Source organism: Argentina silus (genome assembly GCF_951799395.1).
Source record: "Argentina silus genome assembly, contig: scaffold_59, whole genome shotgun sequence".
NCBI lineage: Eukaryota > Metazoa > Chordata > Actinopteri > Argentiniformes > Argentinidae > Argentina > Argentina silus.
Genome location: NW_028152750.1, coordinates 44,194 through 63,758, shown reverse-complemented (window position 1 = coordinate 63,758; position 19,565 = coordinate 44,194). Strand labels below are relative to the sequence as shown.

General features: G+C 41.3%; 1 pseudogene across 1 annotated transcript in view; it reads left to right on the top strand.

Annotated features, from left to right (window-relative positions):
- The window catches only part of LOC310824649 (cytochrome P450 3A27-like), a 63,501-nt pseudogene that overhangs the window by 32,410 nt on the left and 11,526 nt on the right, over positions 1–19,565 (top strand). Inside the window, exons 2-12 of the transcript in view lie at positions 9,527–9,596; positions 9,898–9,935; positions 12,348–12,447; positions 12,581–12,694; positions 13,132–13,220; positions 13,331–13,466; positions 13,824–13,928; positions 14,051–14,126; positions 14,333–14,493; positions 17,270–17,489; positions 17,693–17,855. The product of the transcript in view is annotated as a cytochrome P450 3A27-like (transcript). The remainder of the gene's footprint in view (positions 1–9,526; positions 9,597–9,897; positions 9,936–12,347; positions 12,448–12,580; positions 12,695–13,131; positions 13,221–13,330; positions 13,467–13,823; positions 13,929–14,050; positions 14,127–14,332; positions 14,494–17,269; positions 17,490–17,692; positions 17,856–19,565) is intronic.

The window sequence follows — 19,565 nt, the reverse complement described above, 5'->3', positions numbered from 1 at the left end:
TAGATCACCTGCGGGTATATAAGCTGTGGCTTGCGCTGCGTTCTTCAGTTGGCAGTTAATACCTGAACCAGTAAAGACTGAGGACCAGACGACTCACTAGTGTGTTTTCCATTTATTCTTAAGCATAAGCATTAATACAGTTTGTCATTAATGTAGGCTTTCTATTTAGTGTACCGTTAGGCATAGTAGCATATGAAGTTTGTAGTCTGTTAGCGGTAATTGCGCTAGCTTGGTATCCTAAACGAGGACGAGTTAGCACTAGCTTGCCGTTTACGATGAGTGGTTGTTGTCAAATGACACCTGACAAAACATGTCGAAGGGAGTCTGGTGTAACGTTTGCCTGACTCCACTGATACAGATGTATGTGTAGGATTTAATGTTAGAGTGTTTTGTAGTTTACATTTTCTTTGTTTTTCTTCGTTTTCTCCTAACGGTTAAGAGAAGGTAGACGGTTAGAGCCAGAGCCCGAACCGCTGATGAACAGCGCTGTAGTTTACCGTTGCCAAGGCAACCAGGCAGCTCACAGGTTGTACCATATTTCTAAATCATTATTTTGATATAATACTGAAATGTTGATATTATATTGTTATTGTTTTACATTGTAATTTGTATTGTTCCAACTAAGTTCAGTTGGCAGTTAATACCTGAACCACGAGTATGTTTTCCATTTATCCCCCCCCCCTATACTAACCCTAACCCCAACCCCACCCAGAGACCTCTTCATCCCCGCTACCCCCCTTGTACAAGTTCTCTCCTGCTAATACAAATAAAATGAAATAGCCGACTGACTATGGCCCCTGGTGTGAGCATTGATTACTTTGTCTTATGATGACTGTTGGATAGATGATTCAATTACTTAAACAAATGTATTGTTGTAAGTCGCTTTGGATAAAGGCGTCTGCTAAATTCCATGAATGTAAATGTAAATTACAATGGAGGGCCATGTCCAGAAACGACCCCGAGCCCCTACCACTGATTTATATACCTATATCTATGTCTGTGTGTTGTCTATTAATTAATAATATGATGATGATTAATCCCAACGACGTATATTTTCCAAGAAACAACATGAGCATATCTGTAATCAAATAAATATCTCCTGCGTCATAATGCTGTTGTCTTGATGACGCTGCTAGCAATGACGTAAATTTATGTAAAAATCACTTTGGTCACTTGAACCTCCAGTTGTCAAATAGCCTTTGCTGATTGTCATTTGTAATGTGGTACGCTCATTAGTGGAAATAGATTCAATTACATTTCAACACAATGGAGAAAAACTGGTGGGACCCGCCGCAGGTAAGTTTGCCTTGCTCTATTTTAGTTTAAATAAACGGGAATACTTTACATTAAATTGCCCCAATACTTGGGCCAAATGTCCAAGGACGTAGGATGTATCTTTCGAGAGGGGGTGCTGCCTAAATGTTGTGTAAAGGGCTGTGCCATGGCTGCTGGTGGGCCGGTCGATCTGTGGGCTGCGGGGCCGGTGAGCGACACGATGTGTGGGCTTCGCGCAGATCCCCCCTACCTTAATCGAATAAGCACTAGGCCTACAAGCTCCTGTATATTTTCAGCCTACCTCAAGTCCGTGAACTGCCTTCAAGTAAACGCAAAGCTGTAAGAAGCAGGGCTGAAAATTAATCAAATTTAATCAAATCAAGCTCTATCATCCGTGGTGACAACATGTTACTGTACACTTGTTTGTATTCGATTGTTATCGTCCAGTCAAAGTAGCCTACAATTCAAAGCAACATTTCCCCCACAATCAGGACCTAGACCTACTGCAAAGAAATACCCTTAATTGGCTACTCTTTGTTGTTAGATCGCTGGGAAGTAATTCATCCGACTCGGCAGACAGTTTGATCCCAACATCAAGTCAAATCGCGGTAATTTCGGTGAGCGCGCAATTCCAAAAACAGCTGTTTGTCAGTGAAAGAGCAGCGTAACAGCCTAAAAAGTGAAACGGGACGAGCTCAATCGTTGTTACAGAGAGAAATGTGGCTGCAAAATCAACCATTTTAAAGATCAACATTAAAACGAGACAGCTTTATAAATAACCTATAGAGGATGGACTATCGAAGAAAGATGATTGACAGAACAATATCAAAATGGTTAATTTGATGTTTTCAGGTAGGCCCTATCTAAAATATAACCAAACATAGTTGGCACTAATAGGTCTTAATCGACAGGACCTTTCCTTAAGTAAGTCGTAAGTTGACTTTGCAAAGGGCCTACAATTACTTACTGTACAGGCCTACATGATTTGCAATATAAATTGTGTCGGATATGTTGAATAAAAGGTAGATGTAGGCCTTTTTTAAAGGCAAAACTAGAGAGCCCCTTTTGGGAAATTGGGAACGCAACAGCCTATTCTTGAGAACATTGTGAGGTACCGCAATCTCTTTGCGAGGGAAGCCTGTTATCTAACGCAATCATATTTCTTGACGTTTCCCTGTCATTGTGTCTGTCATCTCCATCAGGAAGTTTCAAAGCCCTATGCTACTGTATTTGATAACTACCCACTCACCCCATTCAGGATGGCTAAACATAGACAATATGTAAAGATCACTGGAGACAACTGAATGGTTTTATACTCAGAAAAGACAAATACATTCATAGAGACATTCTCGAGACTGCACCTGTAGTGTGTTCACTGTATGTCCACAGGAGTGTAAAGAGGATCAGGCTGCCCTGATGATGGAGGCAGCAGGACCGGCAGCTTTCGCAGCCTACACCCCACTCCCACAGAGGACATCAAGACGGGCCAGGCACACGAGAGAGAGGGCCAGAGTGGCTAAAGAAAGAAAGGAAGAGAAGGAGGGTTGGAGGAGGGAGATGGAGGAGAGAGCGGAAGAGGTGGAGGGAGCCCAAAACCTTCTGCATAAGGTGAAGGAGCACACCGATGCAGAGAAGGAGAGGCTGAAGGAGGAGAGAGAGAGGGTGGACAAGGACAGAGAAATGGTGGACAAGGACAGAGAAATGGTGGAGAGGAAGAGGAAGATAGTCAACCATCTTAAAGATAATATGGAGAGGAAGAGGAAAGTGTTGGATAGAGACACTGAGAAAGTGAATGAATGCAATGCAATACTCAGTCGCATTCAAAAGACGCAGGAAAATAACAAAAAGGATTTGGAGGAGAGGATTGTCCAGTTAGAAATAAAGGCGAAAGAGGTGGAGGAGGTGGAGAAAGTGACAAAGGAGATGGAGGAGACTTTCCAGAGGGAGATGGAAAAAACAAGAAATGAGATGAAGAGGAGAGAGAAGGAGGTAAAGAAGAGTGAAGAGAGATTAAAGATGAGTGAGAAGGAGACCGAAACAATGGAGGTGATGAAGAGAAGGGTAGAAGAGGTTGACAGAGAGATGGAGAGAATCCTAGAGGAGAAAGAAATGGAGGTGAAACAAGTGAAAGAGAGGATGGAGGTGATGAAATGGGCAGAGGAGGAGAGAGAAAAAGACAGGAATGAGAAGAAGAAAGAAAAGGATATTGAATGGATGAGAAAGGAGTTGGAGGTGATGAAGAGAGTAGAGGAGGTGGAGAGAGAGAAGGAGAAAATCCTGGAGGAGAAAGAATGCGACGTTAAACGTGTGAGAGAAGAGATGGATGTGATGATAAAGAATATGGTGGAAAGGAGGGAGAGGGAAGTGAAAGAGGAGATGAGGATGAAGACAGAGATGGAGAGAGAGAGGGAGAAGATTGAAAAGGAGAAAGAAAAGGTTATTGAATGGATGAGAAAGGAGATGGAGGCGGGTATGAAGAGAGAAGAAGAGATGGAGAGAGAGATGGAGAGAATCCTGGAGGAGAAAGAAAGGGAGGTGAAACAAGTGAAAGAGAGGATGGAGGTGATGAAATGGGCAGAGGAGGAGAGAGAGAGAAACAGGAGTGAGAAGGAGAAAGAAAAGGATTTTGAATGGATGAGAAAGGAGTTGGAGGCGATGAAGAGAGTCGAAGAGATGGAGAGAGAGATGGAGAGAATCCTGGAGGAGAAAGAATGTGACGTTAAACACGTGAGAGAAGAGATGGATGTGATAAAGAATATGTTGGAAAGGAGGGAGAGTGAAGTGGAAGAGGAGATGAGAAAGATTACAGAAGATGTCGTGAAGTGGATGAAGACAGAGATGGAGAGGGAGAAGGAGAAGATTGAGAAGGAGAAAGAAAACGATATTGAATGGATGAGAAAGGAGATGGAGGCGGGTATGAAGACAATAGAAGAGATGGAGAGAATCCTGGAGGAGAAAGAAATGGAGGTGAAACAAGTGAAAGAGAGGATGGAGGTGATGAAATGGGCAGAGGAGGAGAGAGAGAGAAACAGGAGTGAGAAGGAGAAAGAAAAGGATTTTGAATGGATGAGAAAGGAGTTGGAGGCGATGAAGAGAGTAGAAGTGGTCGAGAAAGAGATGGAGAAAATCCTGAAGGAGAAAGAAGATGACGTTAAACGCATGAGAGAAGAGATGGATGGGATGATAAATAATATGGTGGAAAGGAGGGAGAGGGAAGTGAAAGAGTTGATGACAAAGATTACAGAAGATGTCGTGAAGAGGATGAAGACAGAAATGGAGAGAGAGAAGGAGAAGACTGAAAAGAAAAGAGTAATGGCGGCGAACCTGGAGTTTGCCAGAGAGAGCATGGAGAGGGCTTTCCATAAAGGGAAACAAAATACAGGTATGCCCTCCATTATCTGCTTACAGTGCATTCTAAGCATGATCCTTTTGGCTTCTCAAATCACCTCAAAATAATTTAGATTTTATCTATACAAATGATAAGACAATTTTTCTCTTTCAGATATTTCAACACAGAGACAATTCTGGAAATCCACAACTATCCCGAACTTACTACCACAATAACTACCCTGCATACTACCACTATAACTACACTTGCCGTTTCAATTCTCTTTCATTAAAGTCATATTCAAAGGCAAACTGTGTGTCATGTTTGAAATGCTGTATTTTACAAGTTGCATAGCTGTAAACTATGTTGAGTGATGATGAGTTTAGGAAGAAAAGGTATGTAAAAAATGAATACTCCTGCACACACGATTGTTACCTGTGCTTATTTATTGTGTCGACGTTTCGGTTTATGACCTTTATCAAAACATTTTTATCTGTGAGGTCTGTATTCCTAACACCACAAAAAGACAAAGTGGTGGTGTTTGTGTTTTTTACATTTACAAGTTGAGGAAGAAAAAACATGGCACATGTATGCACATGGGTTAGATTAGAAACAATCTGGGTAAACCTTAATTTGAAGAGGTATGCATGAGGTCTGTTATGTTTTTCTCTATATGCCATAATATTGATTACAATGATCAACATATTTGTACCCTGAAAAGAACCCAAACTGAACAAGTTCCCCATTATAAGTACCTGTGCATTTACATAGATGATACACTTTTAAAATACATGTTGAAAAAGTGATCAAGAGTTTGTGAGTTAGACTTGTACTTGTTTTGTAAAGAAATGTCTTGCTTCACCTTTGATAATAGGAGGAAGATTGTCTTGGCAACGCTCCTCCCTGTCCGTGATTATGGTGACACAATTTAAAATCACACGACAGCCTCAATTCTTAAACCACTAGACCCGATTTATCACTCTGCTCTGCAGTTCATTTGTAGGCATGTTTTCTGTACCCACCATTGTCTTTTGTATCAGTCTGTGGGTTGGGATTCTTTGACGTTGAGAAGGGCTTATCATTGGATTTCATCTGTATATGAAGCAGTTCTTTTAAAACTCCCATTTTACCTCACATCATTGCTTTTATGGCGACTTAGTGGCGATCAAACTTGCAGCTTGTTACTATTTAATGTGCTACAAGTGATTACAGAATTGAGAAGAACTTTTTAGCTGCTGTGCTCCTCAGATATGGAATGATCTTCAGGCTAGACTGAGGTTGGAGCACTTGGTCCCTTACACTTGTACCATCATCTGCTTTTTAGTTGACAATATATGCAATAAATACCTTTTTTACACAAACATCTTGAATCAGAATGGGTCAGCCCTAGCCTCTTACACAAACAGGGTCACAGTCAATGGGTACAAAACTGGAGCAAACGTGTGTATACCAAGATACTGTACCTCGACTCCTTTCCATTCCAAAAGAAATGTGTCCCTTTCCCTTCACTCAAATGTTGTGGATGACATGTACATAAAGCTACACACTGGTGCAGGTGTGATGTTATGAAAGCTTTAGCATTTAGCATTTCCTGTGTCCAGGCGTTCTATTCACTTCTAATAGGACAAATGAAGGTACACTTGCCTCATAAGGCTCATTCTTGTTTCATTTGTCCTATTAGCTCCTACTGACCTCACTTTACACAGACACAGAGGAGGAGAGACTCAGACTCATTAGAAGTTTATTACTGGATCAGTTTACAAAACAAAACAAAACTGCATGGAGCGTACAGTACAGCAGAGCTTGGAGTACCAGACATGAACACACACCTCACATGCACACACACATCGGAGCTGTCACAGTGGTATACCTTGGATCACACACAGACACACACACACATACACACACACACACACACACACACACACACACACACACACACACACACACACACACACACACACACACACACACACACACACTCACTCTCTCTCAGGGCTGCATGCGGATAGCTCCATCCAGTTTGTTGACCTCTCCATTGATCATGGGGTTCTCAACCAGTGATGTCACCAGGTGGGAAAACTCTGCAGGGTCTCCCAGGCGCGAGGGGAAGAGCACTTGGCGGGCCAGGAATGAACGCACCTTCTCAGGTTCACCCGCCAGGAGAGGAGTGGAGAACAGACCTAAGGAGAGGGAGAGAGAGGTTGTCTGATATGGAGAGGAAGGGGGGGGGGGAGGAGTGTGTGAAAGAGTGCGTATGTATGTGTGTGTGTTTACTGACTGGGTGCGATGGTGACCACACGGATGTCCATGGGTGCCAGGTCTCGGGCGATGGGTAGAGTCATCCCAACAATACCCCCCTTAGAGGCTGAATACGCAGCCTGACCCACCTACAGAGAGAGAGAGTGAGAGTGAAGGAAGGGGCTGTTGAGACAGTGTTTGTGTGTGTGTGTGTGTGTGTGTGTGTGTGCGTGTGTGTGTGTGTGTATGTGTGTGTGTGTGTGTGTGTGTGTGTGTGCGTGCGTGCATGGTGCAATGGAGGTCTTGGCGATCTGTTGGTTCTTGTGTGTGATTGGCTGACGGTACTGCAGCATGTTGACCTCTTCCTCACTGCAGGGTCTACTACAGTTGGAGCAGTCAGAGAGCACAGCCTGGGCCCCTGCAACCAAACATACACCCTGAAATATGGTTTGGACAAAGGATCCCAATGTCAAGATAATATTGCTGTAGGGAGGCTAGTCTATGACACAATACCATGTGGAAATGTCAATGATTTTCTAAAGATGAGTGGATAGTGGATAGTGGATAGTGGATAGTGCCTGGTGGGGTCGCAGACTTCAGGCAGATTGTTGACCTAATACGAAACATTAGTACTTTATTTGGACATTATATGATACTTTTGAAGCCCTGAAATAGTGGGAGTATGTTTACAAATGTTTTTTTAAAAACCCATTGAATTAAAGTAATATTTGTTTGATTTCAAATCCAAGTGTAGAGCTAAAAGAACAGAAAATCCTTCCTCTTTCCAATACTTATGAAGAGCACTGTATTCATGTTAATCAGTTGCTTCATTACTGTAATATGTGATGTTTTTTGAACTAGTATTTTGAAATACTGTTTTTAGGAGCTAATGATATAAAACAAGTGCATACATGTAAAGAACATAACACATTTTTAGAGGAGTTCAAATATGTAAAATTCAGTATTACACGAAAGAAAATATTTGCCCAAAAATATTTGCCCCATAGTCCTTCTTGAATCAATGGGTCTGCAAACTATTAAAACCCAATAGGGATCAAACAGGCAGCAACTATTAGCAGGATGTTAAGATAAAGGCCGACAATAACATCACTGAGTGTTGCCCTCTGCGCAGGGATCCCCTTTCAATCATTCACTAGCCATGGCTTCAACTTCACCTCTCACATACTCTTTCGCCTGTGTTTCATGATCTGAAACACAGGTGTCATGACGGGATAAAATAATCACTTCAGCAGACGTGTCCGGGGTTACTCAGAAGAAGCGATTGAACCTGTAAAGATGGGTTACCTTCCGTACTTCTCCACCGAGACATGGACTCTCCTTGCCTTACTCATCACTCTGATCGTAGTGTAAGAAGTTTTAATAAAAAATATTATTTGTTAGTTAGTTAGTTGTGATAATACATACAAATGATAGTATTGATAATTACAGTTATCTAACAGTTTCAATGATACCTATGACTTGATCGTTTTGCTTTTGTTTCAAGACTTCAGGAAGTCTAAAGCTGGCGCACACACCCCCATCCTCATCAACGGGACTGAGGTGGAGCGAGTCACCAGCTTCAAGTTTCTGGGTGTCCACATCTCTGAGGACCTCTCCTGGACCCTCAACACCTCCACCCTGATAAAGAAGGCTCACCAGCGTCTCTTCTTCCTGAGGAGACTAAAGAAGGTCCATCTATCTCCTCAGATCCTGGTGAACTTCTACCGCTGCACCATCGAGAGTATCCTTACCAACTGTGTCACAGTATGGTATGGCAACTGCTCGGCATCGGACCGGAAAGCACTGCAGAGGGTGGTGAAAACTGCCCAACGCATCACCGGTTCCTCACTCCCCTCCATCGAGGCTGTCCAGGGCAAACGATGCTTGCGTAAGGCACGCAGCATCGTCAAGGACATCTCTCACCCCAACCATAGACTTTTCACCCCACTCCCCTCCGGGAGGCGCTACAGGTCTCTCCGCACCCGAACCAGTAGGTTCAGAGGCAGCTTCTTCCCTGCGGCTGTCACCCTGCTGAACACGAACACTACACCTACCTGACAACCTACTACCCCCGCAACCCCCCCCCCCCCCCCCCCCCCACCCGGACAATTGCACTATTGCACTATTACTCCCCTCCCCTGCTCTTACTCTTACTCAATACCACTGCTCTTCTGTACATACCTGTCCATACTGTTCATACTGTTCATAATGCACATAATGCACATATCCTATATTTTCTTTAATACTACTGCACATACTGTACATACTTGTTTATACTGTTTATACGGCATTCCATATTTATATTTATTCTGCATCTACCTCATGTTACTGTTAATACATATATACTGCTAGACTGCATTACCTATACAGCTCATATGCTGCTACACTGCTCATACTGTAACTATTTATTCTGCTATAATGCTACTGCTAATCACATACTGCTATACTGCACTGCTATATATACTGCTTATACTATACTATATTATACTGCACTACTACTGATCATATATTGCACTACCTGTAAATACTGTTCATTGCACTTTCTGCTATTTTGCACTTCTGGTTAGACGCTAACTGCATTTCGTTGTCTCTGTACTTGTACTCTGCACAATGACAATAAAGTTGAATCTAATCTAATCTAATCTAAAAGTCAGATTGTTGATTTATATTTGTTCTGACCAGGTATGGATACTGGCCATATGGAATATTAAAAAAACTAGGCATTCCTGGTCCCAAACCCATCCCTTTCCTCGGGACGATGATGGGATATAAGAAGGTTTGTAGAGATTAAGCCCATAAACAACAACATTGTAGACTCATCCATGATGTGTGTTGTTGTGGTGAAAGCCATGGGAGCTGAATATGAATTGTTTTACCCAGAAAAATGGGCAATAAAGCTTTTGAACGAAAACAAAAAGAGAGGAGTGGGAGCCGGTCTGTAGTGGAAAAGGGCCATCATAAACTAAGCCACAGTTCAGGTTTATGACAAGCATTTATGAACTGGCTATTTTTTTGTTTAGTTTTTTTGTTCCCAGGGTGGTTTCACCAATTTTGACACAGAGAGCTTCCAGAAATATGGGAAACTGTGGGGGTGAGTCTGCTAAACTGATCCTGGTTATTGTTAACTATGATGGATATATGTATCTCTCAGTGTCTACAGTATACACTCTTAAACCAGGCGGACACCGTGCGATTTTCACAAACACAGACGATCCAACCGACGAAATGGTCTCATACACCAAGACAAATGATCTGTCTTGATGCAATGTACACTGCCCAAGCAACAATTTCATGCTTCCCCATTAATAATTTGAATCTGTTATTGAGCGATTTAAGTTTTAAGCTTTTAAGTATTCTGTAGTATGGTCCCAAACACAACTTGTTTGACAACGTTTGACAACATCCTGGATTCTCATTGGTTGAGGCTCCAAAATTGCCTCTGAGCACGTCTCAAACTGCATGAATAAAGAGTAGCCACGACATGTCAGAATTCAAATCGGAAGTGATTGTGTCTTCCCTCCATGTCATTGAAAGGGCAAAAATGTAATTAAAAAAAATAAAGAAAAAAAGGGTTCTAAAAGGATTCTTTGGTTGAATAACTCTTATGGGTTCTATTTGCAGTGCCCTGCGTAAGTAATGGGACAAGCATTTTTTCTTCTTTTGCATTATGCAAATGTCCAAATTAAGCACTCATGTTTAGTATTTGGTCCCCAATCCTTTGTATGCAAAAGTGCAAAAGTCTGTGACCCATTGACCCAACCAGACGCTGGGTATCTTCTCTGGTAATGCTCTGCCAGACCTATATTGCAGCGATTGTTGTTTGTTTTTTTAGGATGTTTTGCCCTCCTCTTCAGCAAATTAAATGCATGTTCTATAGGATTCTATAAGATTCACTTTTTGCCCCTGAATAATTTCCTAGTTGCTATGGCAGTATGTTTTGGGTCATTGTCCTGCTGTATGGTGAAATGCCGTCCAATGAGTTTGGAGCAATTAACTTGTACTTGGACTGACAAGATGTTTCTGAACACTTCTGAATTCATCCTCATCGAAGGAGACAAGTGAGCCAGTTACAGTGGAAGCCATACATGCCCAAGCCATAACACCCCCTCCCCCATATTTCACAGATGATGTGGGATGCTGTAGATATTGGGCAGTTCCTTTTTTTCTCCACACTTTACACTTGCCATCACTCTGGTACATGTTTTTCCAGAACTCTGCAGGCTCTTTTAGGTACTTTTTAGCAAACCGTAACCTGGCCAGCCTGTTTTTGTGGCTAAGTAGTGGTTTGCACCTTGCAGTGTAGCCTCTGTAGTTCTGCTGGTGAAGTCTTCTGCGGATGGTAGTCTCTGACTCATTGACGCCTACCTCCTGGAGAGTGTTCCTAATCTATGGGGCAGTTTTTTTTTATTTTATTTTTTTTATTATGGTGAGCATTTTATGGTTATCCACTGGAAGTCTTCCTTGCCATTTGCGATTTCTTAGCTCACCAGTGCTTTCTTTCCTTTTAATGAAGTTCCAAACTGTTGATTTTGGTAGGTTTAAGGTTTTGGCTATGTTTCATTTTTTTCTGATATTTCAGCATCATAATGGCTTCCCTGACTTTCAATAACATCTCTTTGGTCCTCATGTTGACAAGACACCAATAGCAGACTGCACAAATTATGTGATGGAACACACCTGACGAACACACCTGTCAAGCCAATTGTCCCATCACTTTAGTGTAGCCTGAAATAGGGGGATTATGCATAAAAATGTTGTAATTTCTGAATGATAAACCAATATGTACACAAATAACATCAAATAAAAGATGAGAATCTCTACGTTCTCATTTCAACTCCAAAAAGAAGAAAAAATGCTTCACTGTCCCATTACTTTCGCACGGTACTGTATAACCTTCTGTGGAAAAGGGTTCTACATGGAACCCAAAAGGTTTCTTCAAAGGGAGAGTGGAAGAAGAACCCTTTTTGGTTCTAGGTAGCACTTTTTTTCTAAGAGTGCAGGATCTGTGATGGGTCTGTCTGTCTCTATCTACGGTATATTCGCTTGAATGCCACAGCCTATTTGAGTATTGTTGCTGACCATGTGCATCCCTTCATGGCCACAATTGACCCATCTTCTAATGGCTACTTCCAGCATGATAATGCACCATGTCACAAAGCAAAAGTTGTCTTAAACTGGTTTCATGAACATGACAATGAGTTCAGTGTTCTTCAGTGGCCTTCCCAGGATCTGAATCCAATAGAACACCTTTGGGATGTGGTAGAACGGGAGATTCACATCTTGAAAGTGAACCTGAAAAATCTGCAGGAATTGAGTGATGCAATCATGTCATCATGGACCAGAATCTCAAAGGAATGTTTCCAACATCTTGTGGAATCAATGCCACGAAGAATTGAGGCTGTTTTGAGAGCAAAGGGAGGCCCTACCCAGTATTAGTATAGTGTTCCTCATAAAGTGCTCTGTGAGTGTATATCTAACTCTCTTTGTTTTTGCTGGTCTGTAGGATCTATGATGGCCGTCAGCCCATCCTGTGTATCATGGACACAGCCATGATCAAAACCATCCTCATCAAGGAATGCTACTCCCTTTTCACTAACAGGAGGGTAATACGTTACATTGAAGTGGGTGTATGGGGAAAAAAACATAAGGGCTCCTTAAATAGATAATATCATTGTTATGATAGCATTATTAATATTAGGTTAATCTTGCAGTATATAATAATAATTATTTTTCTAGAATATCTATCTCAACGGGCCTCTGTATGACGCCGTGTTTATCGCTGAGGATGATGCATGGAGACGGATCCGCAGTGTCCTGTCTCCCTCCTTCACCAGTGGGCGGATCAAAGAGGTACAGTCCCATCTCTCCTCTCCTTCTTTTATTCATTCCAACAACACAAATAAATGAATGACTAACAACTCTGACGTGTGTGTGTGTGTGTTTATGTGATTTGTACTATGTGTATAGTGTGTATTCATTGTTGTTTGTTGTTGTGTGAAGCAGCAACTTTAATTGTCCAAGACAAATTTCCATCCGGGACAACAAAGTATATTTAATCTTATCTTAGATAAGTTCAGTGGTCAGATGACAGAGTTTAGAATAATAGTTCATCTTTGGAGTCACTTATTCCTTGACTATATACATAATGTATCCTGTATGAATGTATATTCTCAGGCTATATAAACATTAAAATAATTCCTGTTTCAAACATGATATTAACCCATGTTTTGCACATATTAATCCATGTATCAATCATCATATTTTTCCATGTATCCTTCCCAACTCAGATGTTCGGGATCATGAAGCAGCACTCTGGTAATTTGGTCAGCAATCTGAAGAAGACGGCCGATAACGAAGAGCCCATTGAACTAAAAGAGTGAGTATTTCTCTCCGAGAAGATAAGGTGAATTTGTAATTTCAGTGAACTCCCCCTTTAATTTTGTGGTTGTGGTTCTGGTGGTCAAAGATTTTGTGGTTGTGTTCCAGGTTCTTTAGACCATACAGTATGGATGTGGTCGTCAGCACTTCATTCAGTGTCGACATCGACTCCCTCCACAACCCCTCTGACACCTTTGTGACCAACATCAAGAAAATGCTCAAGTTTGACATCTTCAGCTCACTGTTCCTCACAGTCGGTACAACTGCCCCCATATAGCTTTCAGTCATTTTGTGCTTAATAAATGAAGCTATTGATTTCATTGATTAGACTGACATAAACCACACTGCCAATGGTTTGCGCTCTACTCATTTGACAAACACATGGGCCCTGTCCAGAACCAACCTCTAGTTCCTAAATGCTGGACACTTGGAGATCTGAGTGGATTGGATACAGAACTGTCTAGGGATAGAGCCTAGGAGTTGTTTCTGGACAGGGCTGTGCATTGAATAGGATTGGAGTCACGTATCATGGTATTTCCTGTTCCTGTTTGTAACCGTGGCATTTCCTGTCCGTCCAGCATTCTTCCCCTTCATGGGTCCTGTTGTGGCAAACATGGAGGTATCCCTATTCCCTGCCTCGGTCACAGATTTCTTCTACGCTGTCTTTCAGAAGATCAAGTCCAATCGCGTGGCTAGCACCAGGAAGGTATGTAAATATAACTGATCAAATATACGATCTTCAGCCAGTATTGTGTAATACAATTGTAGAGATTTGGTAGCATCTGGTAGTTCTCATGTGATTTTGATCTGACGTAAGCCTGCTTCCAGAGTCGGGTAGATTTCCTGCAGCTGATGATAGACTCGCAGAAAGACAGCAACTCAAAGGGAGAGGAGCAGAGTAAAGGTACCTGCCTTAAACACACACACACACACACACACACACACACACACACACACACACACACACACACACACACACACATACACACACACACACACACACACACACACACACTGTATACTAGCATCTAACACACACACATACAGTACCTGCCTCAAACACCTATACCTACAAACACACCTACCACCCCATTTCTCCCATCATCATAGGATTGAGTGACCATGAGATCTTGTCCCAGGCAATGATGTTCATCTTTGCTGGCTATGAGACCACCAGTAGCTCTCTGTCCTTCCTGGCCTACAATCTGGCAACCAACCCTCACATCATGACCAAGCTGCAGGAGGAGATACACACTGTGTTTCCCAACAAGGTAACCCCTCTGCAGACTCCTATATAGTACTATTCATGTGGAACAGGTGATAGTGACAGTGTGATAGTGACATGATAGTGACAGTGTTTTAGAGGGTACTGATGAGTGTGTAACCCCTGTGCACTGCAGACTCCTACAGATGGTTAGATAGGTGACAGTATTTTGCAGTGTGCTAATGTGTCTGTAGCATCCCTGTGCAGACTTCTGCCCAGTATTATTCATTTGAAACAGGAAGTAGGTGTTGTTGGAATCTTCAGAATAGTTAAAAGGCCAGTACCTGAGGACCTGAGGGATCTACAGGGTATATACCTTAAAAGCATGTCTGACATGCAGTGGTGTGCATGACCATAGAGTGATTTCTAAACTAATACAATTATCTTAAAATAAATTATAAAACTAACAGGTAATCAGTGCAGAGACTTGTGTGATATGTGCTCTCCATCTGACTCGTGCTGCTGCATTTTGTATCATTTGCCAAGAGCTTTCTTTGGTCGACCAGACAGGAGAGTGTTACAGTAATCAAGGCTGCTAGTGATACAAGCATGCATTCGTCTCTCAGTGTCAGCCTGGGAGAGGAAAGGTTGCACCTTTACAGCTGTGTTCTGTAAAGGTCCATGTAATATTCAAGCTTTCTAAAAGCTTCCTAACGGTTGTAATGACTATCTTTAATCGGTAGTGATCAGGGAACAAGATCCCTTATAATAAATCCCTTATGAATAAATATTTCATTTATGAACGCTGTTTTGGTTCGGAAAACACGCTTTTTAAAATGCAGTGTCCTACCTGACATTCGGTTTGCATATAAACATGTTGTGAGTGCCAGGGGTGTTCTAGGGGAGTAGACTGACCTTTCTCTGGTGGCTGCCTCTCCCAATCGTCTGTGCATGCAGAAACACAACAGCTAATGTCCAACAGTGCAAGTTCATTTCGGGGGGATATATTATTATTAGGGAGGATGTTGTTGTTTGGACAACTTCAGACAGAATTTCTCCACGATGGCAGATTTCCGGCAAACTTACTTACTCTTCTTTAAGTGATACAAATATGTTTTAGTCACATTCTTGATATGGGTTTCAAAATTAAGATCTGAGTCAATGGTAACACCTTGTTTTTTTGCCTGGTGCTTAGTTTTACTGTAAGTAGTGTCTTTAAGTGTGCAGACAGTTTGACCAGGACAAGGACAAAGAGCATTTTGGCATCAGCATTAATTAATTAATTCTAAGGTCATTAAGAACCTAGTTAATAACTTAACAACATAGTGCTATCTCAGTGCTATGATCGGCACAAAAGCCAGATTGGAACATGTCAAAGGTACAGTTGGGAAGAAGGAGATTATTTAACAGTTTGAACACCTTTTTTTCAAGAATTATTATTTTTTTGCTTAAAAAGGGAAGGTTGGAGATTGGCCTAAAATCGCTAAGGACTGAAGAGTCTAAGTTACTTTTCTTCAGGAGGGGTTTCACCATGGTAGTTTTAGGTGCAGATGAACAGACCCCCACTTGGCTGAGCATTTCTGTATGACCACTGCAAAAGAGTTCATAGTGCTTCCATGTGGTGGAAGGTGGGGTAACAAGTCATCAAACACATCTTCAGGTCTTGCCTGAGTGATCCTCCTCACCTAATATTGTTTCTCTTATCTCAGAAGTATGTTGCAAATTCCTCACATTTGTAGGTGGAGAGCAGATCACCAGGTGTCTTGTGGGCGGGATTTATAAGGCTGTCAATCGTTGAAAAGAGCACTGTTTGAGTTGTTATGATTCATTATCAATTTTGAGAAATGATCCCGTCTGTCTTGGCGTTTATTTATTGCCTTATTAAAAGCAGAAAGATGCTCTCGAAGAATATCAAGGTGGACCTGCAGTTTTTGTCCGCTCAGACTTTCTGCAAATTCTTTTAAATTTGGCCACAGCCTTTTTCAGTTTGACTGGTGCTACAGAGTCGATAGTTGCCCTTAGTTTGGTGTTGAAGCTGGTTGCTAAATCATTATCACAGGAGGAAGCTGTTGATGGTGTACTATTCATATTCATATTCATCATGAAATTCTCATCTGCTCAGCGACATGGCTAGATAAATAATAGAGTGAAAATATATTTTTTCCCCACTTCTAATAGACTGACATGCATTCATGTTTAGCCAGGTTTCAGATAAAAACATTACAGTGCAGCTTTCGCTCTGAGATAAGATCAATAAAGGTTTTGCCAGATAGGGACCTAATATTCAAAAGCACCATGGTAATGTTCTCTGGGCTGTTCGGTGCTGCCCGGCCACAGTTAATGGAATGGATACCAAGTTATTCACATTTGAACCACCTGACAGTTTTCTTGTAGTCTGTCGACTGTGATAGGAAATAATAGACTGTAGCACATTCAGTATTCCAAGCAGTCAATCCACTAAAAGCAGCCCAGTTTAGTGGCATTTTGACTTCTGATTGATCCTTGTGTACATCTATCATTTACATTGTTCAGTGGAATCTAAATGTATTTTCTTCTAACTATCAAGATAACATTATTTAGCGATTTTTTTGTTTATTCATGTATAACAAAAAAGCAAGACACTATTACACACGTACATTGAAAGTAATGGCGTTCTGTATGCGGGTGTCATGAAATTAGGCTATGCAGATTAGAATAAGTATAGTACTGTGTTCATTTCCCCCCCAAAAAACACAAAAAACTAACAGCTCTTCAGATTTGCGACGAAAAAGAGTTAGTTCTGGGCTACGGCTACATGAACGACCAATCACTAGTGCTCATGTGAGTGTAATATCCCTGTGCAGGCTCCTATCCAGTACGAGGCTCTGATGCAGATGGACTATCTAGACAGCGTGATCAACGAGTCTCTCAGGTTGTACCCCATCGACTTGAAAGAGTCGCCAAGAAATCTGTTGAGATCTGCGGCATCACCATCCCCAAGGGTATGGTCATCATGATACCCATCTGGACCTTGCACCGTGACCCCGATGTGTGGGAAGACCCAGAGGAGTTCAAACCAGAGAGGTAATGGGCCACATCTTAACCACAACCACAATATCAATCACAACAGCAACGATAAGAGCAGTGTTCCACAAACAACCATAAAACAAACCTAAATGCGACGACCAAACACAAACAGGTTTCTTCAACCATGTATAACCATCATATTACTGTGATTTAATTGATATGTTCTTTAACCCCTCCTCCTCTGAACTCTCCGTGTGTAGGTTCAGTAAGGAGAACAAGGAGAGCATCGACCCATACACCTACATGCCGTTCGGGTTGGGCCCACGGAACTGTATCGGGATGCGATTCACTCTGGTATTGATGAAACTGGCGATGGTGGAGATTCTACAGAGGTTCAACTTCACCGTCTGCAAAGAGACAGAGGTGAGACAAAATAATGATACAATGATTGTAAATATAATTTTGTACCTATGACTTTGTTGCGTTTTGTGGGAAAACGTGTTCTTTATTTGAAGAGAAGACAAACTACTTCTTAATTTTAGCTATTTATTTATATGTCAAAATTCTAGACTTGTACAAGGACCACTTTTGGCGAAGAAAATCACAGTCAGCAAGCTGTTAATCTGTAACCAACCTTCCAAAAATGGATACATTCAATATGTCAAACAAAACATTTTACAGTATACAGAATGATTATGATTGGCTATTTGGTTGGGGAGGAGCCGCGGTTTAGACTTGTCTCTCCTCTCGTTGGTGTTTTAGGCTGGTCCCAGCCCCTGACACTCGATCCGTTCCAGGTGGAGATATCGCCGGTCCGTTCCCTTTGAGGGACGAGTTGACCTGTTGAAGAAAACATACACCTACTCTGATTTGTCCTTTCCTACCCTAGTATTTTTCCATTACATCATTCTTATGTTATGTGTGTGTTGGAGCATCTATCTTGATGACCTGACCCTTACCTCTTCATGTATTAATCCAAGTACCATGGAACTAATGCTTGATTCATCTCCATCACATTAGTAAATTTAACACACTGCAGTAATATATTTTTATAGCAATAATAAACTGTTTCTTATAATAATGTTTTCCAACACTTCTCAATCAAGAGTTAATGATTATCAAACAAATGTTCCCTGTATCCGATTATTAAAAACATATTAATTCAATTGATTTGGATATGGAATATCAAATACAATTATCAACAACTTCTTAATCAAAAGTTAATGATTATCAAAGATAAATATTTCCTGAATCAGATGATTAAAAACATATTAATTCAATTGATTTGCACATGAAATATCAAATACAATTATTAACAACTTTTCAATCAAAAGTTAATGATTATCAAAGATAAATATTTCCTGAATCAGATGATTAAAAACATATTAATTCAATTGATTTGCACATGACATATCAAATACAATTATTTTAATCAACTAAAAAAGAACTGAATAGCTTTATTTACTTGTCTGCTATTGAGCATTATAATGCAACTGTTTTCATAAAAATAATTCCTAACAGTTTCTATATGTAGCAGAGGTGATTTTGGAATCACACCGCGTGATGAGGTAGCCCTGCCTGAGACATGTAAACTGAAGTGTCGCCCTCAGACCTTGAGGATGTTCTCTTGGCTTAATAGTAGCGTTTGTGTCTTCCACATGGGAGACCCGGGTTTGAACCCCCATACTACAATTCTGTACTTGCGTACTGCATGATTTAATACTCCCCATTTAATTTCCCAGATTGCATTTTTCAGTACTAGGCGCCAATCATCCTCAGTATAGGCTACCTACTAAATGATGGAAGTGTGAGATTTAAAAAAAAGCTATTTGTATTTCTGCAAAACTCCCTCGAGATTTCATAGGGCCATTTTAATGTATGTCGACCCAAGAGAGGTTGTCCAGGAGTTTGAGTTTATTTGAATTTATAGTGCAATGCTACCCGAACGTAACAGTGACACTGTATTAGGTAACATTCATAGTGTAACGCTGACATCTGTTTTACTCGTTCCTTCATACTTTAACTGTGTGTCAACTCTCACCAGATCCCCATTGAGATGGACCTACAGAACACTCTGATGCCCATACGGCCCATCAAACTCAAGCTGCTGTTCCGCTGCCAGGAGTCCAACGA